This window comes from Hylobates moloch, unplaced genomic scaffold (assembly GCF_009828535.3).
Source record: "Hylobates moloch isolate HMO894 unplaced genomic scaffold, HMol_V3 SCAFFOLD_12, whole genome shotgun sequence".
Taxonomy (NCBI): domain Eukaryota; kingdom Metazoa; phylum Chordata; class Mammalia; order Primates; family Hylobatidae; genus Hylobates; species Hylobates moloch.
Window position 1 is genome coordinate 38,847,084 of NW_026652287.1, and position 20,030 is coordinate 38,867,113.

Consider the following 20,030-nt stretch of genomic DNA (forward strand, 5'->3'; position numbering starts at 1 on the left):
TGTTTGGGGTGATTAAAAGTTCTAGAAATAGATAGTGGTGATGGTTTGACAACATTGTGAATGCAATTAATACCACTTAATTGCACACTTAAAGGTGGTTAAAATAGCAACTTTTATGTTACATATATTTTACTACAATAAAAAACCCTATTTTTTTAACAGCTCCCTAAACCATAGACTTCATAAGTATGTAGACTCTCTTCCATGTTATTGCAGATGATTTTTCTACCAAATGATTTTACACAGCCCCATAGGGGTCATTGGCCATAGGTTTGCAAAATCTGTTTGTTTGTTTGGTTGGTTTTGTTTTTGAGATGGAGTCTCACTCTGTCGTCCAGGCTGCAGTGCAATGGTGCCATCTGGGCTCACTGCAACCTCTGCCTGCCGGGTTCAAGCAATTCTCCCACCTCAGTCAACCGAGTAGCTGGGATTACAGGCACCTGTCATCATGCCTGGCTAATTTTTGTATTTTTGTAGAAATGGAGTTTCACCATATTGCCCAGGCTGGTCTTGAACTCCTGACCTCAGGTGATCTGCCCACCTCAGCCTCCCAAAGTGCTGGGATTATAGGTATGAGCCACCATGACCAGCCAATAATCTGTATTTTAAATTACCTGCTGCCTGATTGTTAAGCCAATGTCACATATTTTAGGGTTTTGTTACTGCAGTGCCACTACCAGGTGCCAAGTCATGTGTTAGTCAGGGTAGGGCTAAGCTATGAATACCAAAAAACCTCAAAATACAACGACCCATGATTCTGGATATGATGAAATTGTTTATGAAAGACCAATAGTGCTGCTAGGAGTAATTTGAAATGCCAATTAAAAATGTAAAAAGCAGCAATGATTATTTCAAAGCATTGGTGAGCTGCCAAGGCAACTAGGAGTCAAGAGAACAAAATCCCAAATATGGGGTAACAGTATAGAGAGATGAGCTGAGCCAACATTTCGCAGTTTCTGTCTCCAGGGCATTTGATGCTTCTGGGCATGGGGAAGGAGACTAAAGATCTGGGCAAAAGAGTTGGGCAGAAGAATCCTTCTCAGACACCCACAGAGCAGGAAGGACAAAATTAGACTTGAAGGACTAGGACCTGGGGAAAGGAGAAGTTAAAAAGAGCCTAATGATTTTCTGGTTCTTGTTTTAGGACATTTCAGAACTCTGAAGCTACGTGGGGTACAGTCTAAGAAGCCAGGAAGAAAGCCTCTGAAAAGCAGAATAGAGTTTCAGCAGACTTGTAATGCTGAAGAGACAAGAAGAGTTCAAGAGCTGCCAGGGCCATGGACCCTCGGGTTATAACCCAGGCTCCAAGTTGAAAATCCATGAGCAAATGCAAACTAGATATGCATGGTGCCTTTCCAAAATGGCAACCCAGTCTAGATTCAGCCCAGTTTTTGACCGAATTAAAGTTACGAGCACCACTCTATCTGCATAAAGATAATTTCCTCTCTGGAGCAGTATGTACACTTTTTCGTGTACAATGCCTGACATTCAATAGCTAGACATGCTAGAGGCAAGACCAAATGACTGAAAAGCAAGAGAAAAAACAGATAGTATAAATAGACCCATGGATAATCTTAATATTGGAGTTACCAGACAAGGATCTTAAATAGCTAGAATTAATATGCTCAAGACAAAAGAAAAAAAATGCAGGGATTATATGAAAGGATGGGTAATTTTACCAGAGAAAGGACAATTCTAGAGTAGAAAAGTACCGAAACTGAAATTAAGAATTCGGTAAGTGGAACACTTATATACTGTTGGCGGGAGTGTAAATTAGTACAATCTCTATAGAAAACAGAAAACAGTATGGAGATTTCTCAAAAAACTAAAAATAGAACTACCATTCGACCCTGCAATTCCACTATGGGGTATATACCCAAAGGAAAATAAATCATTACATCAAAGAGGCAAAGATAGCTGGGCACGGTGGCCTGATGCCTGTAATCCCAACACTTTGGGAGGCCCCAACACTTGATCACCTGAGGTCAGGGGTTCAAGACCAGCCTGGCCAACATGGAGAAATCCTGTCTCTACTAAAAATACAAAAAGATTAGCTGGGCATGGTTGCATGTGCCTGTAATCCCATCTACTCAGGAGACTGAGGCACAAGAATTACTTGAACACAGGAGGCAGAGGTTGCAGTGAGCAGAGATCACACTACTGCACTCCAGCCTGGGCAACAGAGCAAGACTCCATCTCAAAAAAAAAAAAAATACCTGCACTTGTATGTTTACAGCAGCACTATCGACAATAGCAAAGATATGAAATCAACCTAAGTGTCCAGCAATGGATGATCGGATAAAGAAAATTATATATATATGTGTGTGTGTGTGTGTGTGGTGTGTATGCGTGCACACACAACACAGTGGAATGCTACTCAGCCATAAAAAGGAATGAAATAATGTATTTTGCAGCAGCATGGATGGAACTAGAGGCCATTTGCTGGAGTGCAGTGGTGCGATCTCGGCAAGGATTACAGGTGCATGCCACCACGCCCGGCTAATTTTTGTATTTTTAGCAGAGATGGGGTTTCACCATGTTGGCCAGGTTGGTCTCCAACTCCTGACCTCAAGTGAGCCTGCCTCGGCCTCCCAAAGTGCTGGGATTATAGGCATGAGCCACCACACCTGGCTCAAAGGCTAAAATCTTGACAGTGGGCCATGCTGCCCCAAGAAGCTCCACTGGATTTATTTGAAGGTCCTTGCCAAATCACTTGGGGGAAAAAAAGAGGCAGATTCAGCCCATGGATCCTTAAGTACCATTCGAAGAGTGGCATCCTTTTCCCAAATGTCACCTTTTGTCTTTAAGGCAAAGGTGGTGCCAGATCTTCAGCTCTCATGTCTTCTGCACAAACTCTCCCAGGCGTGAGAAGAGACTCTACTCTGCAGAAACTCTATCTCTAAGGGGGAAGTGACAGTCAGAGAAGGGAACAGGGATATTACTGAGGCCAGAAGGCCCCTCTTCCCTCAGTGAGGCCCACGCTCGTGCCCAAAGCCTGTCTGTCTTCCTAAATAATGCAGTGTGGAAGAGTAGAGGCTTTGCAGCCAAGCAGACAGGATTTCATAACCCTGGTTCCAGTACTTCCCAGTGTGTGATCTTGGACCATCAACTGGGCCTCTGAACCTGAATCTCCTCCTCTATAAAAGTGGCACAATGGCCGGGCGCGGTGGCTCATGCCTGTAATCCCAGCATTTTGGGAGGCCGAGGTGGGCAGATCACTTGAGGTCAGGAGTTTGAGACCAGCCTGGCCAACGTGGCGAACCACACCGTCTCTACTAAAAATACAAAAATTAGCCGGGCGTGGTGGTGGGCGCCTGTAGTCACAGCTACTCGGGAGGCTGCGGCAGAAGAATCACTTGAACCCGGGAGGTAGAGGTTGCAGTGAGCCGAGATAGTGCCACTGCACTCCAGCCTGGGCGACAAGAGCAGAACTCTGTCTCAAAAAAAACCCAACCCCCCCCCCCAAAAAACAAAACAAAACAAAAACAAAACAACAACAACAACAAATGGCACAGTAATAGCTTAATTTCCAAGCTTGCTCAGGATTTTGTGGGTCAGGAATGTGAAAAGGGTTTGACTGGATGTTCATTTCTGTTCCACGTGGCATCATGTGATGAGGGCTGGAGGACTCACCTCCAAGATGGCTTCTTCACTCCCATGTCTGGAAGCTTCAATTCTCCTGGGCCTTCTCACAGCTCCGTGCTCTTAGGGGAGTTGCAATTCTTTTTTTTCTTTTGAGACAGAGTCTCGCTCTGTCGCCCAGGCTGGAGTGCAGTGGTGCAATCTCGGCTCACTGCAAGCTCCACCTCCCAGGTTCACGCCATTCTCCTGCCTCAGCCTCCCGAGTAGCTGTGACTACAGGCGCCCGCCACCACGCCCGGCTAATTTTGTATTTTTAGTAGAGATGGGGTTTCACCGCGTTAGCCAGGATGGTCTTGATCTCCTGACCTTGTGATCCGCCCGCCTCGGCCTCCCAAAGTGCTGGGATTACAGGCGTGAGCCACCGCGCCCAGCCAGGGAGTTGCAATTCTTACATAGCAGCCTGGGAGCCAAAGAGATCACGACGGAATCTGCTCAAGGGATCCTCTTGCCTCAGCCTCCTGAGTAGCTGGGACTACAGGTGCGGGCCACCACGCTAGCCTATTATTAAAAGTTATTTTTTTGGCCGGGAGTGGTGGCTCACGCCTGTAATCCCAACATTTTGGGAGGCAGAGGTGGGCGCATCACCTGAGGTCGGGAGTTCGAGACCAGCCTGACCAACATGGAGAAACCCTGTCTCTACTAAAAATACAAAATTAGCCAGGTGTGGTGGCAGACGCCTGTAATCCCAGCTACTCGGGAGGCTGAGGCAGGAGAATTGCTTGAACCCAGGAGGCGGAGTTTGCGGTGAGCCGAGATCACGCCATTGCACTCCAGCCTGGGAGACAAGAGCGAAACTCCGTCTCACAACAAAGCAAAAAAGTTATTTTTAGTAGAGTTGGGGTCTTTCTGTGTTGCCCAGGTTGGTCTTGCAGTCTTGGGATCAAGCAATCCGCCCACCTCTGCTTCTCCTTGTTGGGATTACAGGCGTGAGCCACCATGCTCAGCACAGTGTCACATCTGTCATATTCTATGGGTCAAAGCAGTCAAGGGTTCTCTCTCAATCACACGAAGACCAACAGGAACAAGCTTATTGTATTAATTTGCTAGGGCAGCCTTAACAGACAGGAAGGGAGGTGAGTCGCCTTTTAGTTAGATACGGTCATGCTATTCTCTAATTGACCACCAGATGGCGCGCTGGACTTACTATTAGTACAATTTCTAATTGCCCTTCCGAGAGTGGCCACCGCCACTCAAGCGACTGGACACCGGACTAAGTGCTTCTGTTAATTTGGATAAGACGAGACTCTCACTTTCTTTGATAAAGGATAAATCTAGAAGAGCCCTAGGCTTTTATTACATCATGTTCATGGAAGGAGAGAAATGGTCCTTTTCTGATTTGCCAGAGAAAACCAACCAGTATTTATTCTTTAGGAAATACAGAGATGCTATTTAACCTCCTGGTCACCATAGCAACAAATAATCAAGGAAGACAACCAATCAGAATGTAGGTTTCTTTGGGAGGTTCTTTTTTTTTTTTTTCAGATATTGCAACAATTTCTAAAAAAATCTTAAGACTCTTTTGTTCAAATTATCCTCTCAAGAAAAGACACAAATGAACAGAGTTAACAAATGAGATTGGTAACAGGAAAATTAACTGGAGCTCCTGGCTGCACGGGAGAACAGAATGAATGTTTAGGGAATGTTCTCAATGTGCCACTCTATTAAAATTGATTTTTTTTTTTTTTTTTGAGACACAGTCTTGCTCTGTCACCCAGGCTGGAGTGCAGTGGCATGATCTCGATTCAATGCAAACTTCACCTCCCAGGTTCAAGTGATTCTTCTGCCTCAGCCTCCCGAGTAGCAGGGATGATAGGTGCCTGCCACCACGCCCGGGCTAATTTTTTTGTATTTTTAGTAGGGATGGAGTTTCACCATGTTGGCCAGGCAGGTCTCAAACTCCTGACCTCAAGTGATCTGCCCTCCTCGGCCTCCTAAAGTGAAAAAACTAATTCTTTAGAGCAATTTCTTGGTGCAAAATAGAACCCCTTCCTATATAGCTGCAAGAGAGAATGGGCTCTTTTTTTTATGTTTAAAAGCACTGAATTTGCTAAGCATGGTGGCTCATGCCTGTAATCCCAACACTGGGAATCTGAGGTGGGAGGATCACTTGAGCCCAGGAGCCCAAGGCTGCAGTGAGCTATGTTTGCACCACTGCACTCCAGCCTGGACAATGGAGCGAGACCCTGTCTCAAAAAAATGCAATAATTAAATATAATAAACACTTGAAACAAACTTTATAGGAACCACAGTCTCAAGATGAAGAGTTACATTCCAGAAGGAACCAACACAAGACCATTGGGCTTAACATTCTGTCTTACAGGCAAGCTTTTTGCTTACAATTCACTCAGGAAATAAACATAAAGTAAAATATGTGTATAGATCCAATGTCCATTTTTTTTTTTTTTTTTTTGAGACTGGGTCTCGCTCTTGTCACCCAGGCTGGCGTGCAATGATGAGATCTCAGCTCCCTGCAACCTCCACCTCCCAGATTCAGGAGATTCTCCTGCCTCAGCCTCCGGAGTAGCTGGGATTACAGGCTCAGGCCACCACGCCTGGCTAAATTTCATATTTTTAGTAGAGATGGGGTTTCACCATGTTGGCCAGGCTGGTCTCGGACTCCTGACCTCAGGTGATCCGCCCGCCTCAGCCTCCCAAAGTGCTGGGATTACAGGCGTGAGGCACCAGGCCCGGCCTCCTTTTTTCATTCATTCAATTTACACTTACTGAGCATCTCTTCTGTGCCAGTGTAATTCAGGAACATAGAAGTGAACAACTCGAACATAGGTTTCTGCTCATATGGGCTTTACAATCTTGTAACCTAATTAGAACCTTCCCTCGTCTGCGTGGGAAACACCTGTGCCCACAGTCTCTCCAATCCCGAGTTTCCCATTATTACGGGTTTAATTGTGTTCCCTCCAAATTCCTGTGTTGAAGTCCTAACCTCCAGTACTTCAGAATATAACTGGAGAAAGGGTGTTTAGAGAGGCAATTAAGTTAAAATGAGGTCTTTAGAGTGGGCACCAACCCAACATGGCGGATGTCCTTATAAGAAGAGGAAATTTAGGCCGGGCGCAGTGGCTCACGCCTGTAATCCCAGCACTTTGGGAGACTGAGGCAGGTGGATCACCTGAGCCCAGGAGTTCGAGACCAGCCTGGCCACCATGGCAAAACCCCGTCTCTACTAAAAATACAAAAATTAGCCGGGCGTGGTGGTGGGCGCCTGTAGTCCCAGCTACTTGGGAGGATAAGGCAGGAGAATCGCTTGAACCCAGGAGGTGGAGGCTGCAGTGAGCCGAGATCGCACCACTGCACTCCAGCCTGGGCGACAGAGTGAGACTCTGTCTCAAAAAAAAAAAAAAAAAAAAGAGAGAGAGAAGAGGAAATTTAGACACAGATGGTACAGAGGGAAGACCACGTGAAGACGCAGGGAGAAGGCGGCCATCTGCAAGCCAAGGAGAGAGGCTGCAGAAAAACTAATCCTGCCAACACTGTGATCTCAGATTTCTAGCTTCCAGAATTGTGAGTAAATAGATTTCTGTTGTTTAAGCCACCCAGTATATGTGCCCTAGCAAACTAATACACCCACCAATATCTTTGGAACTAGCTGCCAACAGCTTCAACTATAGTTTTTGTTTCGTTTTGTTTTGCTTTGTTTTGTTTTTTGAGACAGGGTCTTACTCTGTTGCCCAGGCTGGAGTGCAGTGGCATGATCACGGCTCACTGCAGCCTCAACCTCCTGAGCTCAGGTGATCCTCCCACCTCAGCCTCTCAAGTAGCTAAGACTACATGTGTGCTTTTTTTTTTTTTTTGTAGAGATGGGGTTTCACCATGTTTCCCTGGCTCTTCTCAAACTCCTGGCCTCAAGTGATCCACCTGCCTTGGCCACACAAACTAGTGCTGGGATTATAGATGTGACTCACCGTGCCCAGCCTTAAACCATAGTTTTAACCAAGCCAGAATCTAAGTATTTGAAACTTGTTTTAAAAAATTTTCTGGCCAGGTGCTGTGGGTCATGCCTGTAATCCTAGCACTTTGGGAGGCCAAGGCAGGCGGATCACCTGAGGTCAGGAGTTCGAGACCAGCCTGGCCAACATGACAAAACCTTGTCTCTACTAAAAAATACAAAAATTAGCCAAGCGTAGTGGTGTGCACCTGTAATACCAGCTACTCAGAAGGCTGAGACAGGAGAATTGCTTGAATCTGGGAGGCAGAGGTTGCAGTGAGCCGAGATCATGCCACTGCACTCCAGCTTTCTCAAATAATAACAATAATAAGTAAATAAAATAATAAAGAAAATTTCCACCAGTAGATGAGTAACTTATCCCCAGGCATACACACAGTTTTCTGTTAACTTTTCCACAGATGGGAAGTGCATGTAACTTTTTTTTTTTTTTTTTTTTTGAGACGGAGTCTCGCTGTCTCCCAGGCTGGAGTGAAGTGGCAATCTCGGCTCACTGCAAGCTCCACCCGCCGGGTTCATGCCATTCTCCTGCCTCAGCCTCCCGAGTAGCTGGGACTACAGGCGCCCGCCACCACGCCCAGCTAATTTTTTTTTGTATTTTTAGTAAAGACGGGGTTTCACCGTGTTCGCCAGGATGGTCTCGATCTCCTGACCTCGTGATCCACCCGCCTCGGCCTCCCAAAGTGCTGGGATTACAGGCGTGAGCCACCGCGCCCGGCCATGCCTGTATCTTATACTCCTGGGAAGTGCTTCCCAAAAGGCTTCTGGGTTTCTGTTTCCTGCCCAAATCACAGATCTATATATATTTGATTCCCTCAGCTAAATCTTCTGACACAAGAAATCCATTTTAGGTTAAGGGTGCAGTCTTAGTTTCCACACCTGTGGAACTGGGTACTGACATGATTTGGCTGTGTCCCCACCCAAATCTCAGCTCGAATTGTAACTCCCATAATTCCCTCGTGTTGTGGGAGGGGCCCAGTGGGAGACAGTTGAATCATGGGGGCGGTTTCCCCCATGCTGTTCTCGTGGTGGTGAGTAAGTCTCACGAGATCTAATGGTTTTATAAGGGAAAACCCCTTTTCCCTGGCTCTCACTGTCTTGTCTGCCGTCATGTGAGACGTGACTTTTCCCTTCTGCCATCATTGTGAGGCCTCCCCAGCCACGTGGAACTGTGAGTCCATTAAAACTCTTTCTTTTGTAAATTGACCAGTCTCGGGTATATCTTTATCACCAGTGTGAAAACGGACTAATACAGGTACTATTGATGTCAGCCTTACGGAGTTGTTGTGAAGATTAAATGACATAATAATAACAGGTTATGGTTACTATGTTCTAGATATTATTTGTTTCAACTCTTTATTGCTGCATAACAAACTACCCCAGAATGTTGTGGTTTAAACATTAATTATTGGCCAGGTGCAGTGGCTCACACCTGTAATCTTAGTAATTTGGGAGGCTGAGGCAGGTGGATCGCTTGAGCCCAGGAGTTCAAGACCAGCTTGGGCAACATGGTGAAACCCCGTCTCTACAAAAAAGTACAGAAAAATTAGCCAGGTGTGGTGGTGCACACCTGTAGTCCTAGCTACCTGGGAGATTGATGTGGGAGGATGGCTTGAGTCCAGGCAGTCGAGGCTGCAGTGAGCCATGATCGCACCACTGCACTCCAGCCTTGGTGACAGAGTGAGACCTTGTCTAAAAAAAAAAAAACCCAATAATTATTTTATCGTCTCTTATGATTCTGTGGGTTAACAGGGCTTAACAGGACGGTTTCCTTGCTTCCTGCAATGTTGGTTGGGCTGCAGTCACATGGGGGCTTGAACGAGCTGGAACACCCAAGATGGTGCACTCACATGCCTGCCAGTTGATGTTGACTATTGGCTGGGATTTCAACTGGGGCTGTCAACTGTAGCAACTACCCATAGCCTCTGCATGTGGCTTGAGCTTCCGCAGCATGGTGGCTGGGTTCTCAGAGACGTGTCCCAAGAGCAAGTGTTCTAAGAGTCAGTAAGCAGAAGCTGCCAGTCTTCTTGAAGTCTACGTCTCACATCAGTAACAATGTTACTTCCATCTCATTCTATAAACTCCACCTCTGAGTGGGGAGAAGGATAAGGAATTTGTACTCATCTTTAACCCATCATGCTACTTGAGAAACTTTACACGTATTAACTCAACAGATCGTCAATCTCATATTGGCATTACTGTTACCATAATTTTACAGTTGAGGATGCTGAGATAGAGAGGTCTCCGTCAGGGCAGTCCTGCTGTTCTGTGATTGTCCAGCAGGGGCGCTCCACACGCAGTCATCAACACATGCAGGATTCCCACCGTGTTCCTACATCCTCATAGCTATGGCTTGTGTTTACATCGCACCAGGGGCGTGCTAAATGCTTTGCGTAAAAAATCACATCTGAACTTCACAAGAATGTCCTGAGGTTGAGTTTTACAGGCGAGGACGTTAAGGCTCAGGGAGTTGAGGCCAAACATAACACGTGGCAGAGTGAGACTCAGACCAGGACCGTCTGGCTCCAAACCTGTGCCCTTGGCCACTTCCCCACAGGGACAACAGCAGCAATAACTGCGTGGCTCATGCCTGTAATCCAGCACTTTGGGAGGCTGAGGCAGGCAGATTGCTTGAGTCCAGGAGTTTGGGACCAGCCTGGGTAACATAGTGAGACCCATGTCTATACAAAAAATTAGCCTGGCATGGTGGCATGAGCCTGTGGTCTCAGCTGCTTGGGAGGCTGAGGTGGGAGGATCGCGTTAGCCTGGGAGGCAGAGGTTTCAGTGAGCTGAGATTGCACTACCATACTCCAGCCTGAGTGACAGAGTGGTACCCCCCTCTGCAAAACAACAACAACAACAACAGCTAATTGGTATAGAAGACTCTCTACATACCAGGCACAGGGTGTGTGTGTGTGTGTGTGTGTGTGTGTGTGTGTGTGTGTTAAGTTACAATAACAACCCTATATCCTTCCCACTTTACAAATAAATTGAGACTCAGAGAAGTTAAATATCTATCCAAGGTCACACAGGTGGTAAGCGGTGGATTCAGGATTTGAGTCTAGGAAGACTGAGTTGGAGAGAGGGGTTGGGGAGAGTCAGATATGAGACAGAAAAGCAAGACTTACTTGTTTCTTTTTTCATGGATTCAATACATATTCATTGAGTTCTCACAATGTGCCAAGCACTGAGGACACAACAGTGAACAAAATCTGTCCCCACGGTGGTCACAGTCTGGTGGAGGAGACAAGATCTCCTCAGCCGCAGGGGAAGAGGTGTTGCCTCTGATGGGGGGCGGGTGATGTGTTAGATTATTTTGTTGTTCCATTCACTGCCTCCCTCTAGGAGGATATAGGTCCCTGACTGTCGCCATGTGGCTTGGGGTACCCCTGTGGGAGGGGATGCATTCTTACCCCAAAGAGGCAACTTGTGACTTGCATTGGTCTGTGTTGTATGAGTGGCCATGCTGTGAGGCCCTGCAGAGCAGATCCAAACAGGGGCTCTCCCTTCTGCCTGACCCACAGCCACTACTGCCAACATGTATGTGAAAATAAACCTTTAGGCTTGGCGTGGTGGCTCACACTGTAATCCCAACACTTTGGGAGACTGAGGCGGGCAGATTGCTTGAGGTCAGGAGTTTGAGACCAGCTTGGCCAATGTGGTGAAACCTCATCTCTACTGAAAAACAAAAAAATTAGCTGGGCGTAGTGGCGTGGGCCTGTAGTCCCAGCTACGTGGGAGGCTGAGACAGGAGGATCGCTTGAATCCGGGAGGCAGAGGTTGCAGTGAGCCAAGATGGCGCCACTGCATTCCAGCCTGGGTGACAGAGTGAGACTCTGTCTCAGGAAAGAAAAGAAAAAAGAGAAAAGAAAAAAGAAACCTTAATTGTTGCAAGGCACTGGGACTTCAGGGCGTCTTTGTTACTGAGAGAAACACAGTGACAGCCCTCCAAGGTAGGGAGTGAGTTGGGACCAGAGTCACAGCAGGTAACTTGTTGTTCATGTAACCTCAGAACCAGCCTAATCCGGTTCAACTTCGTGGAATAAAATGGTGAGTTTTTTTTCAGTTGCCACAGACCCCCAGGTTGAAGTTCACATATGCTGAGCAGGCCCAGATGAGCCAAACACGAAACCATGGGTGGAACCTAAGTGCTCAGACCAAGGAATGGGACAAGTAAGAAGTGGACACCAGGCTGGTCATGGTGGCTTGCGTCTATCATCTCAGCACTTCGGGAGGCTGAGGCGGGAGGATCACTTGAGTCTGTAGTTCAAGACCAGGCCCCGGGGGGCCGTGCGCGCCCTCTTGGCCAGGGGCTTCCTGGATTCCTTGCCCTCGGGCTTCCATGCCTTGCTCTCTGTGTTCTCGAACTCTGCGTCTGCTGCCCCTGCAGCCTCCTTTCCCAACTTTATGTCCTCACTGGCAGCCTGGAAAGCTGCGTAGTCCCTTGGTTGCCTTTGGTGTATTTGAATTTCCCACTTCCCCACCCTTTTCCTCTTTCTCTCTTCCCCAGGTGGTGCTCCCGGCTGCAGCAATGCCTGAGCTGCCAGGTGCGCACCACCAGCTCCAGGAGCCACTTCACTCTTTTTGTCCTTTTTGTCTCTTTTAATCCTCGCCCCAGACCCCGAGGAGGCCAGGCTCAGCCTTCCTCCTCCCGGGAGGGGGATCTGGCTGCGCCAAGGTGAAAATGCACTCCAGAAGGTTCCTGTCGTCTCAGGCTTTCCGCAGGACCACGGTGTCCTCGGACAGGACAGACAAGACCTGCAAGAGGGCGTCTTTTTTTCTTTCTCATTCCTCCAGCCCAGAGAGTCAATCACAGAAGCAATTTTCTTTCTTTTCTTTTCTTCCCTTCCCTTCCTTCCTTCCTTCCTTTCCTTCCTTTCTTCTTTCTTTTCTTTCTTTTTTTGATGGAGTCTTGCTCCGTCGCCCAGGCTGGAGTACAGTGGCGCGATCTCAGCTCACTGCAAACTCTGCCTCCCAGGCTCCAGCAATTCTCCTGCCTCAGCCTCCTGAGTAGCTGTGATTACAGGTGCACACCACCATGCCCAGCTAATTTTTGTATTTTTAGGAGAAACAGGGCTTCACCATGTTGGCCAGGCTGGTCTTAAACTCCTGACCTCAGGTGATCTGCTCACCTTGGCCTCCCAAAGTGTTGGGATTATAGGCATGAGCCACTGTGCCCCGCCTCAGAAGCGATTTTCAACACCTTCTGGCAGCTTTTGGTGTCTGAAGGGCTGATACAGGCCACAGTGGTCAGGAACTCAGGGTCCTCCAGCCCCGCTCTGTGACCCGGTGGTTGCACCCGCCCACTTTCTGAAGCCTTACAGCCCTTCAGCATCTCATTCAGGTATGTCTCTGGTGTCCAGAAGAGCCACCATGTGGGAGTCACTGCTCCTGCCTTCTTTGATGGTCAAGTGCATCAAATCAGAGGGCTTTCTTCCATCATCTCCTGTTTGGCTTTGTCTGTCCTGGTCATCAGGGGCAAGAACTCCATGGGACCACCTGCCTCGTCTTTGTGGCTTCAGAGGGTCCACTTCTTGTGGACTTGCTCCCTGGCTGCTGCCTGGAGCGCTGTGTACAGCCTGCCGTCACTGTCATCTCTGCTCAAGCCCCCTCATCTGCCTCCTCGATCTTGATGTCCAAGCTCTCCTGGGGAACTTCCTCCGATTCCTTCTTTGCCAAGGGAAATGGACACGTCCCTCAGGCCCTCTTTTAGCTTCTGGCTCAATTTCTGTGACCCCTACTCTTCTTGCTACTATTGCTTGTAGCCCCAGGAGGGGGACCGGCCTTCCCGATGACTGTCCCAACCCCTGGGCCTGGGTCTCTGAAGCGGGAGAGGTGGGCGCCTCCCCGGGGGTCCCAGCCACCGTGGCCTGCATGGGCCCGTCATGCAGCAGCAGGCGTCTCATCTGCCTCAGGAACCTCGTGTCCTGCGCACGGTCCTTCCACAGAACCCTCCAGATCCCATCCTTGCCCAGGATCTCTGTGGGGATGGCAGCGTGATTGACGTCCTCCACAAACTCCACCAGGGCGACCTGGGCCTTCTCATTTGTCAGGGCCTTCATGTGTTGCAGCCCGAACGTGCCCAGGGACAGGAGGGTCGGCTGCAGGACGGCTTCGACATCCGCCTGCTCCAGGACCTCCGGGATCCCAGTGACCAGCAGGGCCCTGTGCGCATCCATGTCCCGGCCCCTGGCACAAGTCCTGCAAAAGGCTCACAGCCACGGTGCCGCCCACTGGGCACTGATCTTGGGGCAGGCAGGAGCCCGAGATAGGGGTGGGCTGCAGTGCACGGTGTCAGTGCAACCCTGGCAAGCCACCCGCAGGGCTTAGAGTCCCGGTTTCAGTGAATGTGGCAAGGATGGAGTGGGGATGAGGGCTCGGGGGTCCTGGCTGCCTGCTGGCCAGCTGGACACAGTGATCTTTCCTTAGGACCCCTCCCCAGAGCTGTCTGAGGATCCACAGGAGACTACGGATCTGTTCTCCAGGGATGCTCGGGGGTCCCTTTGAGAGCAGCAGCTCCCTCTCAGAGCTACCAGATGAGGAAACTCCTCCTGCTCCAGCCACATGGGGACACCCCCCTCCCCGTTGCCCCTTAATCTTGATGGTTCTTCTGTGCCCCATCAGCCACTGCAGGAGGCCTGGGCTCTGGGGGGGGGGGGCCTGTCTCTCCCTCCCCCATTGGCTACTGCTGTTTCCATGACAACTGTTTTCCGGCTGTTGCAGGGACGGAGCATTTTTTGTTTTAAGAAGCCCACTGAAAACGAGACTATGCATCTGGTTTGTTTACTGGGGCCCTTCGTGACTCTGGGAGACGGGCCTCACACAGAGAGCTAGGCTTAGTCAGTGGGACCAGGCCTCCCTCTGGGGCACCAGGCTCCAGATCTAGGGTGAGTTTGATGTTTAGGACCCAGGGCGGACCAGGTGAAACAGAGACTGAGTGAAGATTGTGCGGTGGGCTGGGCCTGATGCAGGGGCACAGATTCTATCCAGGTGAAAAAACCACCACCAGCCGGGCACGGTGGCTCACGCCTGTAATCCCAGCACTTTGGGAGGCCAAGGCAGGCAGATCCAAGCTCAGGAGTTCAAGACCAGCCTGACCAACATGATGAAACCCCATCTCTACTAAAAATACAAAATTAGCTGGGCGTGGTGGTGGGAGCCTGTAATCCCTGCTACGCAGGAGGCTGAGGCAGGAGCATCACTTGAACCTGGGAGGCGGAGGTTGCAACGAGCCGAGATCGCGCCATTGCACTCCAGCTTGGATGACAAAAGCGAAACTCTGTCTCAAAAAAAAAATAAAAAATGAAAAATAAAGTAAAAAAATTACAACCGGCTGAGCGCGGTGACTCATGCCTATAATCCCAGCACTTTGGGAGGCCGAGGCAGGCGGATCACTTGAGGTCAGGAGTTTGGGACCAGCCTGGCCAACATGATGAAACCCTGTCTCTACTGAAAATACAAAAATTAAAAAAAAAAAGAAAAGAAAATACAAAAATTAGCTAGACATGGTGGTGTGCACCTGTGATCCCAGCTACTCAGGAGACTGAGGCAGGAGAATCACTTGAACCCGGGAGGCGGAGGTTGCAGTGAGCCGAGATTGCGCCACTGCACTCCAGCCTGGGCAACAGAACAAAAAATGAAAAACCACGACCTCTGGGCAGCCACTTCTACCATGACCCTGCTGGGGCCTGCTGTACGTGGGAAGTAGGCGGGGTGCTCAGGTGAGGACTTGCTGGTGGAGGGAAGGGGGGAATCTTTGGGCTTCAGGAAGAACCCCCGGGACACCTGAAAATGATCATGTCATGACACCCAAGAGGTCCCTTTCATGTCTTGCTAACTGTCCCACCAGCACCCCCAGGGTGGCCTCACTACTTTCCTGGGCTGCACCCCGTGTCTGGGAACACTGTCATGGTGAGCCAAGCCCCAGGCCCTAGGATGAGCCCCAGGGTTCATTCATTCATCCCTTCTTCCACCTGGGCAACATAATGGAGAGAAAAATCAGCTGTTTCGTATCTTCAGCCCACCCCATGACTAAGCTGCTGGTCTGACCTCTGTGCAAGCTTGGGTCTGTCCTGCAAATGCAGGAATTGAGAATATGCCTGCCAGACAGATCTGCTCCAGGGATGGTGATACCATCTCTACCAGGCAGCTGTCATCTTGTTCCCTGTTGACAAGAGACCCAGAGCCCCAGGAACAAGGTGAAAAGACTCAGGAATACAGCAAATGATGGTGCCAGGTCTAAAAACCCCAGAAGAGCCTTTTCCTCTCCCCCTAACTCCTGGTCCAGCATTTGGAGCCAGATGTACTGACTGGCAGGGCACTGAGAAGCCACCCCCCACCCTCCTTCCCTTGGGGGCTCGGAGAATGCTTTGAGGAGTGGGATACACAAGACTGTTTAGGTCCCAAGTACAGAAACCCAAGTTAGCCATGTTTAAGCAGGTTAGTGAAAAACGAATTCACTGGCTCATGTTACTATAAAGTCTAGGGTTGGCCGGGTGCAGTGGCTCACGCCTGTAATCCCAACACTTTGGGAGGCCGAGGTGGGCGGATCACGAGGTCAGGAGATTGAGACCATCCTGGCTAACATGGTGAAACCCTGTCTCTACTAAAAAAAAAAAAAAAAATACAAAAAATTAGCCGGGCGTGGTGGCGGGTGCCTGTAGTCCCAGCTACTCGGGAGGCTGTGGCAGGAAAATGGCTTGAACCCGGGAGGCGGAGCTTGCAGTGAGCTGAGATCGTGCCACAGCACTCCAGCCTGGGCAATGGAGAGAGACTCTGTCTCAAAAAAAAAAAAAAAAAAAAGTCCAGGGTTTCACTGGCTTCAGGCATGGCTGGTTCTAGGGCTTCTTCATTCATTAATTTAGCCCAGGACCCAGGGCTGACTCCTATTGGATGAACTGGATCATGTGCTTGCCCCTGCCCCAATCACAGTGACCAGGGAGGGAGGGAGTGCACTGACTGGCCAGGCTTGGGTGGGCAGGGGATTGGGTGAGCCCTGTAGGAGTCACTTGGAGGGAGAGTGGGGAGGGGGGTTCTCAGGAGAGAAATGGAGGTAAATCATTCAGGAGAGGGAAGTGGACTCTGGGCTGGAAAGCAGGAGACTCTGCCCTAAAGGCATGATGGCATTAGTGAGACTCACTGTACCTGGATTGGGGAGGGGCTGCAGGGAGTATGGGACCCTCTCCAGGAGCCCTAGGGCCGTGGCTTCCAACAGACTCCTGGCAGCATCCTCCGACAGCCTCGGCAGGATGAATTCTGGGGGTCCTGGGAGCCTGAAGCGTGCACTCTTGGCTAGCGGGCCCAGGATCTCCTCTTCTTGGCTGTGGGTGTTTGTTGGAGAATGTCTCAGTTTCTGGCTGGGGGAGAGGGAGAGGGTGTCACTCACTGAGTGCTCATTTATTTAACCCCGTAGACTTCATTCATTCATTCATCCATTCAGTCATTCAGTCTTTCTGTAGTGCCGTGCAGGGCTCTGGGGACGCGATGATGACTGAAGCCCTGCCTCCTGGAGCGCAGGGAAAGCCTGGATTCTTAGGGGAGGTGGGTCTGAAGAGCTGGAGCTAACCCTGGATCAGGACAGGCTTACTCAGAGGAGGTGACATTCAGCTGAAAGGAGGAGGTGACCATTTGTGGGAGGTGGGGGTAGGGAAAGGGAAGAAGTGCTTTCGAGGCAGCCAATGGGCTAAGATTCCAGTGACTAAATGGAGAACAGGATGTCTAAGGAGCTGGGGGTGGAAGGGTGTGGCTGAGCAGAGGGATGGGGGTTGGGGAGGAGGTGGCAGGGCCAGGCACAGACGGCCTTGTGGGTTGGTCACGTCAGGGTATGACCAAGGAACGGAAGGTTGTGGGGTCACCAAGGCCAGAGCTGGAAGCTTCTCTGCAGCTTATGTGCTGTGTGACACTGGGAAAGTTAAATGACCTCTCTGAGCCTCTCTTTCCTCATTTATAAGATATTCTCAGAATTGCTGTGTTGAGTTAGGCACGTGGATGATTTAGCACAGGTACTGGTCACAGCAGGGCTTTAAGTATCGATTATTGGTGTCAATCCTTATTTTCATAATTCCCTTTTGTGTGTAGAACTGGCTGTTGCTGTATGAGGGATTTGCTGGGTCAGAGCGCCCTCTGGTGGGCATGGGGAGCCAGTTCGGGGAAGAAAGATGAAACCAGAGGTTTTGATTTTAAAGGGCACCACCCTCCCTCCCCTTCTTATTCTGTCCCTTCCTCCCTTTCTTTCCCTTTCTTCCCTCCACATGCATTCACCAGGGTCTGATCCTGCCTAGATGGGGACTGGAACAGCCCAGGCCCTACCTTCCCGGGGGGTTTACAGCCCGGTAGGGGGAGACAGAGGAACCCCACCTGAGTAGAGCTTAACACTGGGGAGAGGGTGGGACTGCGGGATACAGGGCTTCATAGGAACCCGACTTGTTGCCGGGGCACTGGGGAGCTACAGAAAAATTTGGAATAGGGGAGGGGGAGGGTCAAGTTTTCGATGTCATGTGGGTGAATGGGACGGGTGAGGCTGAGGCTGGACCCGACCAGGAGGCTGCAGAAGGGGTGGGCTGAAGGCGTGGAATGGGGTGGGCTGGAGGCATGCAGGGCGTGGGAGGGGGATGTTGGGGCAAAGTCCAGGACCCTAGCCCACTCCTGGTTTGGGAGAGGAGTCTCTCTCACCCTCGGGGTTCGTCTCCAGCCTGGTGATCTGCTGGGAGCTGCCAGCCACTCATCTCTTGACCTGGCCCAGGCCTGGGGCCCTGTGTCCCCAGGCAGAGCTCCTGGAGGGTCATGGCTCCCAGTCCCCCAGGGTGGGTCCTGCCACTCGTCGGCCCTGGTGGGCCTGAGGAAGAATCTGGTGGGCCTCCTGGGGTGGGCTCTGTCCCTGAATGGGCAGAAACAACATTTCAGCTCTCACAGTGGGGTGAGATAGTGGACGAGGGATGGGGGATGCTGGGTCTCTGGACACATGCCTGGGGGTCTCCCTAGGGGGTCGATGGTTTTGGCCTTCAGGCAGAAAGAACCCGGTGGCAAAGTTCCAGAGGTGAGCGGAGCCTGGCATGGAGTCGGTGAGTGTGGCTGCAGTGTGTGTGGGGGGGGTTATGATGAAGCTGCAGGGAGTAGATCACGCAGGGCCGTGGGGAGAGCCAGGGCTTTCTGCGGGAGGCTCTGGGGAGCCTTGGGAGTTTCTGAGTAGGGAAAGGACAGGGTCAGGTTTGTGCCTTAGGAACACCCCTCCGGAGGGGCAGTACAAGAGGCTGTGAGGCCAGGTGGAGGCTGAGCCAGGAACCTGGGCAGGAGAGGCCAGGCCAGGGCTGGGTGGGGCTGGAGGGTGAGAAGGGAGTGGCTGGATCTGAGAGATGTTCAGGAGGCCGACTTGGCAGAAGTGAAGTGACTACCGGGCTGTGGGGGCCGAGGGGTCAGGAGGAGTCCAGGATGAGGCTATCTCAGCTGGGTGATGGGGTGGAAGGTGGACTTCCCTGGGATGGAAGCAGCCTGCATGGGGGTTGCTGCTGAGGCCGCGTCAGAGTTCTGGGCAACAGCAGCCTTTGGGAGGAGCCCCTTACCCCCCAGGACCCCGGATCCAGGCTCTCAGGAGTCCTGGGGCTGGGCAGGCAGCCAGAGGGGCCTGGCACTGAGCTGGCAGGGAGGAGAATGGCCCTGCTGGCTCAGGCCCCTCGCTGTCTGGCAGGCAGTAGCAGGCACAGAGCCCCAGGCTCCAGGGCTGTGGGAATAACAATAAAAAGAATAATGACAGCTCACCTTGGCCAGGTACGGTGGTGAACGCCTATAATCCCAGCACTTTGGGAGGCTGAGGTGGGCAGGAGGTCAGGAGTTCCACATCAGCCTGGCCAACATGGTGAAACCCCCATCTCTACAAAAATACAAAAATTAGCTGGGTGTGGTGGCAGGCACCTGTAATCCCAGCCACTCAGGAGGCTGAGGCAGGAGGATTGCTTAAACCCGGAATATGGAGATTGCAGTGAGCCAAGATTGCACCACTACACTCCAGCCTGAGTGACAGAGCGAGACTCCATCTCAAAGTAACAATAATAATAATAATTACAGCTCATCTTAATTGAGTCCTGCGGTGGCCAGGTATGCCATGGGGTTTCATCTCCCTAGGGGCTGGGAGATGGCTAGGAACGGCCCTGTTTGTTTCATAGAGGAAGTATATTAATCAGAGTTCTCCAAAGAGACAGAATCAACAGGATATGTGTAGAGAGAGATAGGAGAAGGGGTTTATTGGGCAACTGGCTCATTCAATTATGGAGGCTGAGAAGTCCTGAGGCTGTGTGCAGGCTGGAGACCTGGGATGCAGGGAGCATGGCTCCGAACAAGTCCAAAGGCCTCAGAACTGGGGAAGCCAATGGTGTAATTCTCAGTCCGAAGCCAAAGGCCTGAGAATTTGCGGGGCAGCTGGCATAAGTCCTGG

The 20,030-nt window shown here is 50.6% G+C and overlaps 1 protein-coding gene across 1 annotated transcript in view; it reads left to right on the plus strand.

Annotated features, from left to right (window-relative positions):
* Window positions 1-20,030, plus strand: part of LOC116478311 (uncharacterized) — a gene marked incomplete at its 5' end in the record, with an annotated part of 109,677 nt that overhangs the window by 50,355 nt on the left and 39,292 nt on the right. The gene's annotated exons all lie outside the window — the stretch shown is intronic.